This window comes from Mobula hypostoma, chromosome 1 (genome assembly GCF_963921235.1).
Source record: "Mobula hypostoma chromosome 1, sMobHyp1.1, whole genome shotgun sequence".
NCBI classification, from domain to species: Eukaryota; Metazoa; Chordata; class Chondrichthyes; order Myliobatiformes; family Myliobatidae; genus Mobula; species Mobula hypostoma.
Genome location: NC_086097.1, coordinates 71,339,777 through 71,354,507, shown reverse-complemented (window position 1 = coordinate 71,354,507; position 14,731 = coordinate 71,339,777). Strand labels below are relative to the sequence as shown.

The following is a 14,731-nucleotide window of genomic DNA, read 5'->3' as shown; positions in this document are numbered from 1 at the left end:
CATGTTCACTCACTCATTGACCTGTTAGTCTGATATTGAAATATACAATATTCTTGGAAGGACTGAAAGGGGAGGTATAAGTGAGGATGTTTTTCCTGGACAAAGACTCTAGAACTAAGGGGCAAAATCTCAAAATAATGGATTTCTTTTTGGGCTGAAATGTGGAGAAATGTCTTCAACATAATCAATTAAATCCCTAAAGTTGATTCACTCCTAAATTCACTCCAGAAATCACACTATTTATAGTAAGGAAGATGTAGGCTGACCATAAGAATTTGATCCTCAGGCACATGGAATACTTTCAATGCCAATTTCAGACTGCACAGAGTTACAGAGCAGAGAATTAGCCCTGTCAGCTCACCATATGATGTCAGTCATTAAGTACTCCCTGGGTCAATTCCATTTTCTAGCATTTGCCTCATAGACCTCTATGACGAGATGAATCAAATGTTTGTCTCATTCAGCCAACACTACAACTGTCTCTGCCTTTGAAAATGTGTGTACTGATTATAGATAACATCTATCCAACATGGAGGAGTATTTGCCATAATGGTACCCAGAAGAGATGTATGTCCTGGAGTGACTCTTCATCCTTTTCAGGAACTTGCTGAGATGAACCTGCAGGAAAGATGAGGAAAAGCTAACTTAGCAGTCAGAAGTTGAACCTTCACAGAAACATAGCCATTCTGGGTGAGATTTTGAAGCCAGCTGAAAATGAGTTTGCGTCAGTTCATAAAGTTCCTTGTGGAATGAGCTTACACCTTGCCTAAAGAGATACGGGGTTGGAATCTGTAAAGTCCTGTTAAGGCAGCTATTTCAGCTGCTTGCTATTCTCTGTGAGTAAGGGTATCATTGGAAAGGACCATGCAGTCTGTGTGTTTATATTGGCTCTGTTTGTACTGGATTAGCTCCAAGGTGTAAAGGTCAACATAGTCAAAGAATAAGAAGGTTTGAGTAGGAAGTATCCATCTTAAACATGAATGAAAATCATGAGATTATAGACTTTGCAATTGACACATATTGAGATTGCCTGGTCATTGCGCACAGTTACAGTCCCAGAAATTACAAAAGAAAAGTGGCAACACTACAGAAAGATTGACAATGATTATACCAGACAGTAGAAGATATAATTAATATGAAAGGCTGAGGTCCATTATTCCAGAAAAGAGAAAAGTGAACAGTGACCACACAATGGTCTTTAAAATTATGAAGTCTTCTAATGAGGCAACACAGGGAAGATCTTGGGCTGTGCAAAGCACCAAGAGGAGCCCCAGTGACTTATTTCCATACAGACAATTTGTTGTAATTTTATGAAATAATAGATTATAACTAGTATGTGCCTACTGTTGCTCATAATTTCACATTTTGCTGAAATTGGGCAGTATTTGGAATTGAGGGAGTACTGTGTTGTCTTAATTGAAACCAACCTGTTTATCACTCAGTTCCACACACTGTGAGTTATGCAAGGCTCAAAGGGAGAGAAGAGCTACCTCTGAATCTACCAATAGCTAGCTGTATGGATACAAACATAGCATATTATGCCTCTTCTAATTGCTGACCGGTGATTAATTAGAGCTGCAGGTTAGTCTCTATTATGTTATTCATTTCCACCCTTTTTGAGTAGGAATTTTCAAAATGTGGCCCCAAGGAAATTATTTTGCCCTTTTGTAAAATCCAGTCTGACTATATACTGTGTGGTCAGGATGATCTTTATAATTCTGAAAAAGTGAGTGATAATTCTTTGACGATCAGCATCATTGCTATAAGTTCCATTAGCATCTCAGCTCTTACATCATCAAATGTTTGATTTTATTAGATTATTTTGCTTCATATAATTATGTAGAAATGAAAGACATCATGTCTTGATGAATTGAGTTAACTAGGCATTATTTCCTTGTGAATCAATATTTATACAACTGTGAACTTCATTACAATCTTTTGTGTTATTTTTGACCAGATATTGCCAATTAGAAACACCGGAAATGCATATAGCACTATTGACTTACAGCACAGACTAATTTGATTTCTATTATCTTTATGTTCAACAACGAACTCTAAACTGTTAAAGCATATTTAAACTTGTTTAATTGGTTCATCTACATTCTTAGCAAATAGTGTTTACAGAGACTCATACATTTTCTTTCTCTTTAAGTTCATGGATGATACACTGTTTAGATGCGACTCTATATGGCACAGCGAGGCAGGAGAATAGAGATGGGAGGAGCTGGGTGATGTATGTTTATTAGCTCTATGAGGACATCTGTGAGTTCAGATTGGATAAAAGGTCATAGAGCACATTGCATGTTGCTAGGTAACATTGCCTCTTAGCCAATTTAGCTGTGAATCTGGAAGGGTTATAATTTTATACAAAGAAATGGGTTGTCTGACTAGTTATATGAATCGTCGTATGTCTAGCTGTGGCTGGTTGAATTTCACGAGGTTTAATGAATCTTATTGTTAATAGGAAGATGTTGCTTCCCAGTGCTGTTTTCATGATTGTTCCTTAAATTAATCTGCTGTAATCTCAAGATGGCAGGTAGGAAAAGGGATTGTGCAACTATCTTACTCCAGAGGAGAAAACAAAGTGTGTCATCTATTTGTGCTGTGTTTCATCTATTATTAGGACTAATAGTGCTGTTATTCACATAAGTTCTTGCGTAATTATTAGTAGATAATATATTGACTAACAAAGTATAATTATACATATAATTCTAAAAATATGTACTAAAATCTGAAAGCATGAAATTCTGTTGAATGTGTATGTAACTACTCAGATTCTATGCCAAACTGACTTTGTAGAAGACATACAACATTTAAACAAGTAAATATCCTGAAAAGATAGATTATGCTGCTCATATCTAAAGTGGCCACAGCATCGTTTTTGCTGCATTAATAGGTTCAGATTTCCATAGCTTCAGAACATGTTGATCAAACTCTCCTTCTGCAGGGTAGACAAAAATCTGATGGAAAATCAAATCAAACAAGTTGCTTTTAACTATGGAGATGTTTAGAATTTTGAAATAGACAACAAACTCATTTAATCCTTGTAAAGGACTGAAATTAAGAACAAACCACTTTGATTTAGGAAGCTAAATTCATTGAAGAATAAAAGGCAGAAGAATGACTAGATTTTATCCAATAAGTACAGTATGGCTTAAATTTAGATTATTGTTAGTAAACGTTATCCTGAAATAACAGAACTGTGGTTTTTTGCCTTTGTTCACCTGACAAGTTTTCAGTTTCCAATCTTTAGATTTGATTATATTTGCCATTTTAATCTTTCTCTGCAGCCATTTTTTGTCCTTGCTCCTTTATTATCTTAATTGGGTTGAAACAGCTGAGTGACTGCATCTTTTTGCTGCTGTTCCTAGAAATATACTTTGAGGGAGGTGTAAATTTTTCAATGACTAATGAATGTGACATTGCATTCAATTCTCCAGCATCTTAATCGAGAAAAGATTTGTGAGATGCCAATAACCATTACTTACAGATCGCTGGAAAACTGAGCAAGTACCAGTAGATTATACCCTCTGCAAACCAGTCTGGTGGTCACTTTCAAACTACCGACCAATCAGTCTTGCTCGCTTTCCATGTTAGACATTGAAATGGTCATAAGAGTAAATCTGAGCATTATTCACACAGTAATAGTCTGTTAAACAGCAGTCATGTTGAATTCAGATGGGAAGGATTCTGTCTGATCAATAGTAGAAGTGATATCCCAATGGACTTTGGGAAACTGTGTGAGGTGATGTGCCTAGACATTCAAAAACTATTCAATAAAGTTATACATGAAAGACTAGTTGATCAAATCAACGCTCTGGAGATTTGGAGACTCTGTGGGAATAGTTAAGGAACTGAACTGAACAATAGGAAACAATGAGTTCTCATTAGTAAAGTTATGCCAGATTGATAGCTGGGGTGGTAGGGTAATGTTGAATAAGGCAGCTCAGGGCATTCTGTGACATATTACTGACCTAAGTTCAGCAATTGCAGTGGTGGTGGTGGTGGTGATATCAAATTGGAAACGACAGTAAATATGTACACAGTGGCCACTTTATTAGGTACACCTGTATACCTGGTCAGTATGCAAATACCTCTCAGTGACACAGTAAGGGTCAGCTTGAAGTCTTCACTGAGCAGAGAGTAGTCTCCCATTAGCAGATGAACCCATGAGCACCTTGCAACGATCAGGAGCAAAGGTATGCACCTCTCAGCAGTTACCCGATCACAAGGAATGGAGAAGACTATGTGAGCAGACTGCTCTACTGCTCTCTTGATCAAGTAGAGAGATGCTGCTCTTGTCTGGGTCATTTTGCCATCTGGGCAGGGGCATGGCACGACATGACAAGACCTGGATCTGTGAGTCTGCTAGTCCACTGAGGAATTCGGAGGCCAATGTCTGTGATGCAAGTCCACTGGAAGCTGGAGAGCCAGAGGCAGCCTGTCCTGGGGTTGGATGATTGTCTGTGTGTGTGAGTGGGAGGGAGGGAGTGCTTGTTATCCTGTTGTTGTGTAGGCATTTATGTTCTGTTGTTGCTGTTGTTTCTGTTGTTCTCCTGAATATTGTGGGCATGCTATGTTGGTGCCAGAATGTGTGGTTACACTTGTGGGATCTCCCCAGCTCATCGTTACGTTGTGTTGGTTGTTAACGCAAATGACACATTTCTCTGTTATGTTTCAATGTATGTGATAAATAACTGAAGCTGAATGACCTTGTCTCTCTTCTGCAGGAGCAGAGACCTGTTAATTACCCCCATTCAGGTGTCTGATGGTTGTTAGCACAGACCTGCTCTAATTATGCAGATAAGTGAGACAATGAAGTAAAAGGAACATATCAGGACCCAGTTAATAAAAACAGCCAATGCTGAAAAACCTCATCAGATCAGGCAGCTTCTGTAGAAAGAAAAACAGTTAATATCTTGGGAATGTCACAAATCTGAAGCGTTGACTGTCTCTCTTTCCACAGATGCTGCCTAAACTGCTGAGCTTTTCCAGTATTTCCAGTTTTTGTTTTTTTACTTCCCACTCTCCCTCATAAACTCCATAGTCAACCATCCCAGGCTACTCTTTCTGATGGCCAGGTGTAACAACTTGAAGGTGCATGTTGTGCAAGGACTTTATGTTGATGAAGGCAGGAGAGTGAGATTGAGAGGAATAAATAAATCAAACATGATGGGATGGAGGAACAGACTTGAAGGGCCAAATGGCCTCATTCCACTCCCATGTCTTACGGCTTTATGTGGTTGTCCAGGAAGAGGAAGAGTGGAGTCAAATATTCAGACTGCAGCCATATAGTTCTATAGAGTCAACAATAGCCGAGTGATCAAAATGTTACGGCACTGAGATATTTAATTTAAATACAAATGTGTACATTTTCTGTTGATGCATTCTTTGACTTCAGTCTTTTACAATTAATTTTCAGTGCACAGTCAATGCCTAATGTCATTTTCATTGACATTATAAAATATCTTACAGAATTCAGAGAGAAAATATTAGTCTTGCAGCTGCTAGCTTGGCTGTGTATCCAATGATACCTGGTTTAGTAAGAACGCCACAGTTCAAAGTTCAATGTAAATTTACTATCAAAGTACACATATATGTCACCATATACAACCCTGAGATTCATTTCTCTGCGGGCATTCTCAGTGAATCCAAGAACCATAACACAATCAATGAAATACCGTACCCAACAAGCTGGACAACCAACCACGGTGTAAAAAACAGCAAACTGTGCAAATACAAAAGAGAAATAATGATAATAACAATAATAGTAAATAAATAAGCGATAAGTATCAAAAACATGGGATGATGAGTCCTTCAAAGTGAGTCCATAAGTTGTGGGAACAGTTCAGTGATGGGGCAAGTGAAGTTGAATGAAGTTAGCAACTCAGGTTCGAGATACCCAGTACATTTTAGCTGAACTGGACTGACATCAGACTTGATTGCTGCAAGATGCTGAGGGATGTTTTTCAAGAGACAAAGATTGCTTCACTTCAATGCAATGCATGTGTTGCAGGAAGATTTGATTGAAAGAGACATCTTGTTTCAAATGGGAAAGGGCCTGGTAGAAATACATGCAGAATACAATGGGCACATCTCATCTCCAACACTACAGAGGCATACATTTTTAAAAAAGAGAAATGCAATGAAGGTTGATCAGATTGATTCTGTAGATGACAGAAGAGAGTGTATTTGTCCTGTGAGGAGATATCAAACAGACTAAGCCTGTTTACTTGTGTTTAGAAGAATGAGAGATGATGTGATTGAAAAGTACAGAATTGTTCCAGGGCATGACACTATAGATGGAAGTTGTTGTTTCCATTTCTGGCTTGTCTGGAACCAGTGACCACAGTGTCAAAATAAGGGGTTGGTCATTTAGGTTAGCGATGAGAAGAAATCTCCTAAGGGAGATGTGGAATCGAAGTCATTTGTTTTATTCAAGTTAGAAACTGAAATAGCCTTAAGGGAATCAAGCGATACAAAGTTAGTGCAAGAAAATGGTGCTGAAGCAAAGCTTCAACCATGATCTTATTGAATGAGAGAGTCGGCTCCAGAGGACAAATGCCTATTCCTGCTTCGATTTCTTACTTCTAATGAGGCAGCAGCTTGACATAATCATTCTTACAGGATTGTACCTCACAGACAGAAGTAGATTAACAAGAGGCTACAGATGCTGGAAAAAAAAGAGCTGTTGAAGGAAGTTGGAGGGTTAAGCAATATCTGTGGAGGGAACTGGACGTTGGATGTTTTGGGTCGACACCTTTCATCTGGATGAAATAGTCAAGGAAGATAATCGGTGTGAGGAGGAGAGGGAGAGCAGGATATGGGATAAGAGTTGGCATAAGATATAAGAGCAGAAGTAGGCCATTCAGCCCATCGAGTCTGCTCCACCATTCAGTCATGGGCTGATCCAATTCTTGTCATCCCCACTCCCCTGCTTTCACCCTATACCCTTTGATACCCTGACTAATCAAGAACCTATCTAACTCTGTCTTAAATACACCCAATGACTTGGCCTCCACAGCCACTCGTGACAACAAATTCCACAGATTTACCACCGTCTGACTAAAGTAATTTCTCTGCGTCTCAGTTCTAAAAGGACGTCCTTCAATCCTGAAGTCGTGCCCTTTTGTCCTAGAATCTCCTACCATGGGAAATAACTTTGCCATATCTAATCTATTCAGGCCTTTTAGCCTTCAGAATGTTTTTTATGAGATCCCCCCTCATTCTCCTGAACTCCAGGGAATACAGCCCAAGAGCTGCCAGATGTTCTTCATACTGTAACCCTTTTATTCCTGGAGTCATTCTTGTGAATCTTCTCTGAACCCTCTCCAATGTCAGTATATCCTTTCTACAATAAGGAGACCAAAACTGCACACAATACTTCACGTGTGGTCTCACGAGTGCTTTATAGAGCCTCAACATCACATCCCTGCTCTTATATTCTATACCTCTGGAAATGAATGCCAACATTGCGTTTGCCTTCTTCACAACTGACTCAACCTGGAGGGCATCTTGCACAAGGACTCCCAAGACCCTTTGCATCTCTTCATTTTGAATTCTCTCCCCATCTAAATAATAGTCTGCCCATTTATTTCTTCCAGCAAAGTACATGACCATACACTTTCCAACATTGTATTTCATTTGCCACTTCTTTGCCCATTCCCCTAAACTATCTAAGTCTCTCTGCAGGCTCTCTGTTTCCTCAACACTACCCGCTCCTCCACCTATCTTTGTATCATCGGCAAATTTAGCCACAAATCCATTAATACCGTAGTCCAAATCATTGACATACATCGTAAAAAGCAGTGGTCCCAACACTGTCCCCTGTGGAACTCCAGTGGTAACCAGCAGCCAGCCAGAATAGGATCCCTTTATTCCCACTCTCTGTTTTTGGCCAACCAGCCAATGCTCCACCCATGCTAGTAACTTCCCCGTAATTCCATGGGCTCTTATCTTTCTAAGCGGCCTCATGTGCGGTACCTTGTCAAAGGCCTTCTGAAAATCCAAATACACCATGTCTACTACATCTCCTTTGTCTACCTTGCTTGTAATTTCCTCAAAGAATTGCAGTAGGTTTGTTAGACAGGATTTTCCTTTTAGGAAACTATGCTGGCTTTGGCCTATCTTGTCATGTGCCTCCAGGTACTCCGTAATCTCATCCCTAACAATCGATTCCAACAAATTCCCAACCACTGATGTCAGGCTAACAGATCTATAGTTTCCTTTCTGCTGCCTCCCACCCTTCTTTAATAGCAGTGTAATATTTGCAATTTTCCAGTCATCCAGCATGTGATAGGTGGATCCAAATGAGGAGTGGTTGTTTGGCAGATCGAATCAGGTAAGGGAGGGAGAAATGGAAGATAATGGCTCAGAGGTGGGAGGAACAAAGGGCTGCAGATTATGGAGTCTGCAGACCACTACTGTAAGGATAGCAAGTCAGGCTGTTGCTTAACTGGTCTGTTGGACACTTCTCCCAAATGAGACACCAATTTCCTAGTGTTTACAAGGGGGGTCTTGTTAAACTCTACTGGGCTAAGAGCAACTTGCCATGTCTGAAAACAAAGCCTATATCACTACTGAACAGATAGACCAGTTTATTTCTTTTCACTTGCAAGCAGGGATTAAGGTACAACTAAGTGATTTGCCAGGTAATTTTTCAAGAGCATTTAAGAGTCGAAGGCATTAATGAGCACAGTAGTAGTGCTAATTTAAACAGGGATAAAGGAAAACAATTCAGCCAGAAATTAGACATTTTCCTGACTATCATTTTGGGGCAATGTTTGACTGAATCTTTCCAAAAGCACATGGATCAAATTGAGTTTCAATAATCTGAAAGATAATAGAATAGGTTTCAACTGGTAAAAGCTTGACTTGAAATCTAATGGCCATGTCCTACATGAAGATTTGAGTCAAGTAATTTTGTGTCCAATAGATTCAGTCTTGCCCATAGTACTCTGTATAAGAAACAGAGTGGTACATGATGCTGATGTTTTGCATACACTAAGCACAATGGAGCCAGATGATGTTATAGACAGTAACGCTTTTTATTATGGTGGAAACTACCACAGATGATGGGCAATATCAAAGGCTTGTGATAATTAATGCAGACTGGCTAATTGAATGTTAACAGTACTGTAACAAATGTAATCCTTCAGCAATATATCATAAATTATAAATAAATGCTACTTATAATGTCACTGTTTGTTTGGAAGTGATTTGTATGACAATCCTATTTTATTTGTAGTTTATAAATTAATCCAGGTGTCCCAATACTTATTTTTCATCAGTCACAGCACATATCATACAATTCTTAATCCCATTTCCACTTTTCAATTATCACTATGCTAATATTGAATTTCTCACCTCTAACTTCGACCTTTAGATTATAAACATCATTATGACAGTTTTGCATGATGTTTCATGAAATTCAGAAATTCCTTGGGAGTTGTGAATGATTCAGAGGGATTTAGATGCACTTGTTCATCAAACACAAAAAGTTTGCAGGCAGGACAAGCAAGTAATTAAAAAGGCAAATGTCATTTTTTCATATTTGCCTTTTAGGCTGGGGAATTTGGAGTTTAAAAATAGGTAAGTATTGTTACAATTGCTTTGGGAGTTAGTGAGGTGGCACCTGGTATACTTTGTACAATTTTGTTCCCCTTATTTAAGAAAGAATATAACAATATGGAAGTACTCCATATGAGATTTATGTGGTTAATTCCTCAGATGTGAGGTTTGTCTCATGAGATGCAGCTAAAAATGTTAGATCATATAATTTAGCTGGTCTTATTAAGACGGTAGATTCCTAAGAGGACATAAAAAGGTAAATGTTGAAATATTTCCATGAGAAGGAGAGTCTCATACAGGAAAACATAGTTTTCAGACAAGGAGACTTGTCATTTATTGTTGGGGTCTGCAAAATTTTTTCCTTGGTGAATCTCTGCTATTCTCTATCTAGAGTATTATGAGACAAGACTAGTTGTGGTATTTAAAGGGGAGGTAAACATATTGTTGAAACATCAGTGAGTTTGAAGACCATGTGGACAAGGGATAGGAGAGGATTTGAGGCATGTGACAAATCAGCTACGCTCATTTTCAATCATAGGTAGGCTTGCAGATAGCGTACTCTTGCTCCTAGAACCTTGTGTCCTTTTCTGTTCCTAATTCTTCCATCCAATGTTTTTTAGATTAATGTAATTTCAAAAAATGGCAAAATTTACTGAAAATTTTCAGATGCACCATTTTCTCAGGAATTGTACCAGCTTTCAAATGCAATTCTTGTAGGATATCATGTATTTAGATTTTAAGTTAATGTGTGCATGATACTAGTGTGCAATCATTTGGGCAAATTTCCCCCTATTATTTATTTCAGACACTATTAATTGTTATAAATCAGTTGTATGCACTGTCTGGGCTACATAGTGGGCATAATTATAACGTACCATTATAATTAGGAACACATCCCTATTTGGTTTCTTGGGGAAGGGAATAATTTCCTCAACTCACATTGTGCCAATGGCATTTTAAATGCACATAGATATCAGAGAGATTTTGTATCTTTCCATGGGTCATTTTCCAACATTATTTTTAAATATAGATATACCTATGTTTGTGGCTTATGTTGTATTCTGAGTTCTATTAATGTAGTTTAGGATTTCATATACACAATGACATTTTTTTTCTGAAGGTTGGTGAGGTTGTTGAATCGAATAGATCTGTTTCCAATTTTTAAATTAGTTAATACATTTCTTGTCACTAATAATGAATTGCAGGCTTTTCACACCAAAAATGCTGATGTACTTCAACAAACTGCAAATGTGCTTACAAGGTAAGTTAGAAAAATGCGGAAAACTTTGCAGATATTTTAAAGTGCAGTAAATAAATAATCTTCTTCCGTTGAGGCATTCCCTTGGGATTGTAGATGAATGGCTTCCATTCCATTTGTGTGGGATATGACTGGCTAATGAGGCCATAATGAGAACCACAAACTCTTCCACAGATTGGGCAGGTGACGGACAGTGGGAAAGGTGGGTGGGTAATTGGTGAGCTGTTCCATTCCTTCTGGCACTAAACTGACATCAAGTCTTTGAAAATACTTTTTACAGTAACACTCCAGAATATCTTTCCTCCAGTAACAGACTTCAAACAGAACTCTTATCGAAGGTTCTGCACTGCCTTTGATGAGAATTCTGTTGCAAGCCTGCTACTGGAGTAGAATCTAGGAACTGCACTGTATGCTTCTGAAATGGGATTCCACTTGAGGTGGTACTTATGCTGGAGGAATAAGAGTTGAGGGGGTTGTAAAAGATTAATAGATAGGACCAGCCTGACAGCATTCATTCAAGAAGAAATACAAATTTTTTTGTCGCTATTCTGTCTCAGGAAAACTGCGCATCAGTCTGGAAGTGTTAGAAGATCCCTTGATTGCTGCACTAGGCACTCATGCAACCTAGATCCACAGCACGAACAGCCCAGCCTGCTGTACTGCAGTCAATGCAACTTTTAAACAACAGGCTCATTCCAAGGAAGTACTGACATGTTAGCCCATTCAGTGATCTGCTGTGCTCTTTTCTATAAGGAAAGTTATCAATGACTGCCATGACAGGGTGTTTATATTCAAACAAGGCAACACTACTCACAGGCTCTTGGGTGAAGCAACCATTTCAGAAAAATGTAATTAATGAATCACATCTTTTTATGATTTTAATTTTTGTAAAAGCCTGTCAGTTTTCCATTATGTTTATACACTGTGGTTCCAATATCCAAACACAACTTCAAAAGCAGAGATGGGATGTAACTGTTCCTTCTCAATTTCAGTAGTTCAATTTCCTGTCTTTTTGTGCTGTTGCCCATGTGCAAATCGCTAATACCTGCCTTCTATGTTCCATGTCCAATGGTGTTCGGTTGTTGAGTCATGAAAATTTCACAAAACGTCAAATGAGGGGACTTTGGATGATTATGGAGAGCAGTTTTGGTGATCTCAGGCCGTTGAGGATCCAGCTGTGTGCTACTTAAATGGCCTGCCTCAGTTGTCTATTCAGGTGACATTACGTATGTGCAGAGCGAGAACAGCAGTGGAAGAGCAGAATTAAATACTTTTACCGAGCCGTGTTAGCCACAGTACACACTTATAGTGTGGGCACCACAATCCAGGCCCACAATGACGAAAAATGTGTGCACTCGAAAGCCCGCTACAAAATGTCTATCCTGCTTGGTGCCTGTCAACTGGCTGGCATCCCATCATGGACCACTACAGAGGAGCCTATGGCAATGTTGTTTCTGTCTGTTGAACAAAAGTTAGCAAACGCATTGCAAGACTACGGCAAACGCAGATGCGCACCTGCCATATTCCTGCAATCAATCGGATATTGTTCAGGTGAGGGGCTGGCAGCCGTGTATGCCATTGATCCAAACAGAGCATATGCCACTGTTAAGATGAGGAGCCTTCACACGCTGCTGGCTCTGTTTCTAAGGTCTGGAAGTTTCCACAGTGCTCTAAGGAACATACTGATACCCAGAGCTAAATCACAGCATTTTTAGCTCTTCTCAAAGGTGAATTCATATCTGTGGGGCTTTACATGATGCTTATAAAGGCACTCTTATTGGGCTAACATCATAGCCTCAATGCCCCATTCAAAGACCACCTCCACCAAGGAGCAGAAACGTTCCGACCTCTCTGACATCGAACAGAGATTCACTGGGAACAGCTGGTGTGGTCAGTAGGACTGCATGGAAACCTCTAAAAAAAATTCTTTTATCTATGCAGTCAAGCCAAAATCTTCACTGCACTCATTCCAGTTTTAGGATGTAAGCTCTTCCTCTTGCAAACTGGACTCTGAACTCTCTGGGCTCATGGCCACCAATGCTGGGAGAATCCCTGGCTTGAACTTCCCATTGGCGCCAGTCACTAAGCTAGAATCTGAAAGTGTAAGACGAAGAAATATTGACAACAGTTGCAAGCTGAAGTAATGTTTCCTGTTCCTCAGTATCACCTCCCCCCCATCCCACCCCCCACTTTCCTTCTGACTGCCTTTTTCATGAAGATTTTGTCCTGAAATGGAAGAAAGAGGCCAGGATGTATGTAGTCCAGGAACTCCACCATTCAGGCTATGCTCTCCTCTTGCTACTACCACCAGGCAGAAGATAAAGGAAGAGCCTTAAATTCTACACCGCCAGGTTCAGGAACAGTTATTACCCTACAACTGTCAAGCTTCTGACCTGGTGAGGATAACTTCACTCATCCCAACACCAAAATGACACAGCCTATAGACTCACTTTCAAGAACTCTACAACCCATGATCTCAGTATTAGCTTTTTTTATTTGCACAATTTGACTCATTTTGAAGTTTGCTTCTCAGTCTTCGTTTATGTATAGTTTTTCATAAATTCTACTGCATTTCTTTACTTGCCTGTAAATGCCTGCACGGAAAAGAATCTCAAGGTAGTGTATGGTGACATCTACGTACTTTAAAATAAATTTACTTTGACTTTTACTTTGGCATTCAGTAACAGGGGTATATAATCACTATTTGTCACCCATAAGATGCAAGAAGAATTTGAGATGATGACATAAAACCCTGTACCTCAGTTTATGGGAGCCTCCTGGGTGCCCCTTGATCACACTGTCCATGAACTGTCAGGACTGCACATGAAGAAATTGCCCTTACAATGGCTGCCGACCTTCAGAAATTGCACGTAATTCCTGTCCGTATCAAGTGTGCTTTCATCGGAATGATACGAAGTTTCAATACTAGCATATCTGGAGAGGAGTGTTTAAGTGTGTGCAGGTGACAGATTGTGTTGGGTCAGTGAGGGACACAGCACCCATGGAATGATGTGTTAAGTTCCAAGGGGTTGGAGTGAAGAGCACAACAGTGATGGGAGGAGAATACTGATAACCAGGGGAGAGGGGGCTGAGTGCGGAACTAAGAAGTACTGCAAGACTGAAAAATAAGTAAAGGTACATATGACTTAGGAGACCTTCCCTTAATTGTAAGACTCAAACATTAGAGGTCTATCGCAGGTTACAAATACCCAATTCATCTACAACCCCTGCATACGAGTGAGTTTTTCTTAGACTGGTAGTGTGAACTTGTGGGCTGCAGTGGGGCTACTGGCGTCTTCTCCCTCCTGGAAACTTGACTCACAGTTGGATTTCCAACTTGTGAGCTGTTCCAGGTTATGGACAGTTGACGGGAATGTAGCCTCAGGAAGGACCTGTACATATTCCTATTAGTTCCAGTGGATCCAGTCAGCATGCCAGTCTTAAAACGCATTCTGCAATGCACTGCAAACACAAGATCTCAATAACTGATGTACCTAATTTCCGTACTTTATTTTAATCCTCTTAAATGAGACCTGTAGGGACTCAGTCGGTGGAATACACGGAAAAGGTAAAACATTCGGGAAAGTTGGTACAACCATTTCAGGGTGAAATTACAGCAAGAACCGCTTCTGTCCAAATATGCAAGCTGCCACATCAAGTTGGCTCAGCAATCTTTGCTAAGAAACTTCATAAACAACAAGGAATATCAAGGCTTGTATCCTTAGATGTTGGTTGTTTTCATATTATTTTGTACTGTTAGCATAAATATTATAATCACATACAGACAACAGCAGAACTACAATATTTGGAAAACATGTTTCACACCTCATTATTAAACAAGACTATAAAAATTATGACTCATCACTGCACCATTGTTTTTGCATGTTTCTTTGTGCTGCTTGT

General features: G+C 39.5%; 1 long non-coding RNA gene across 1 annotated transcript in view; it reads left to right on the top strand.

The window, feature by feature from the left end:
* The first annotated feature begins 2,410 nt into the window (after positions 1-2,410).
* Positions 2,411-14,731, top strand: part of LOC134347938 (uncharacterized) — a 60,164-nt gene continuing 47,843 nt past the window's right edge. The window contains exon 1 of the long non-coding RNA XR_010018303.1: positions 2,411-2,536. This is a non-coding gene — a long non-coding RNA (uncharacterized LOC134347938). The remainder of the gene's footprint in view (positions 2,537-14,731) is intronic.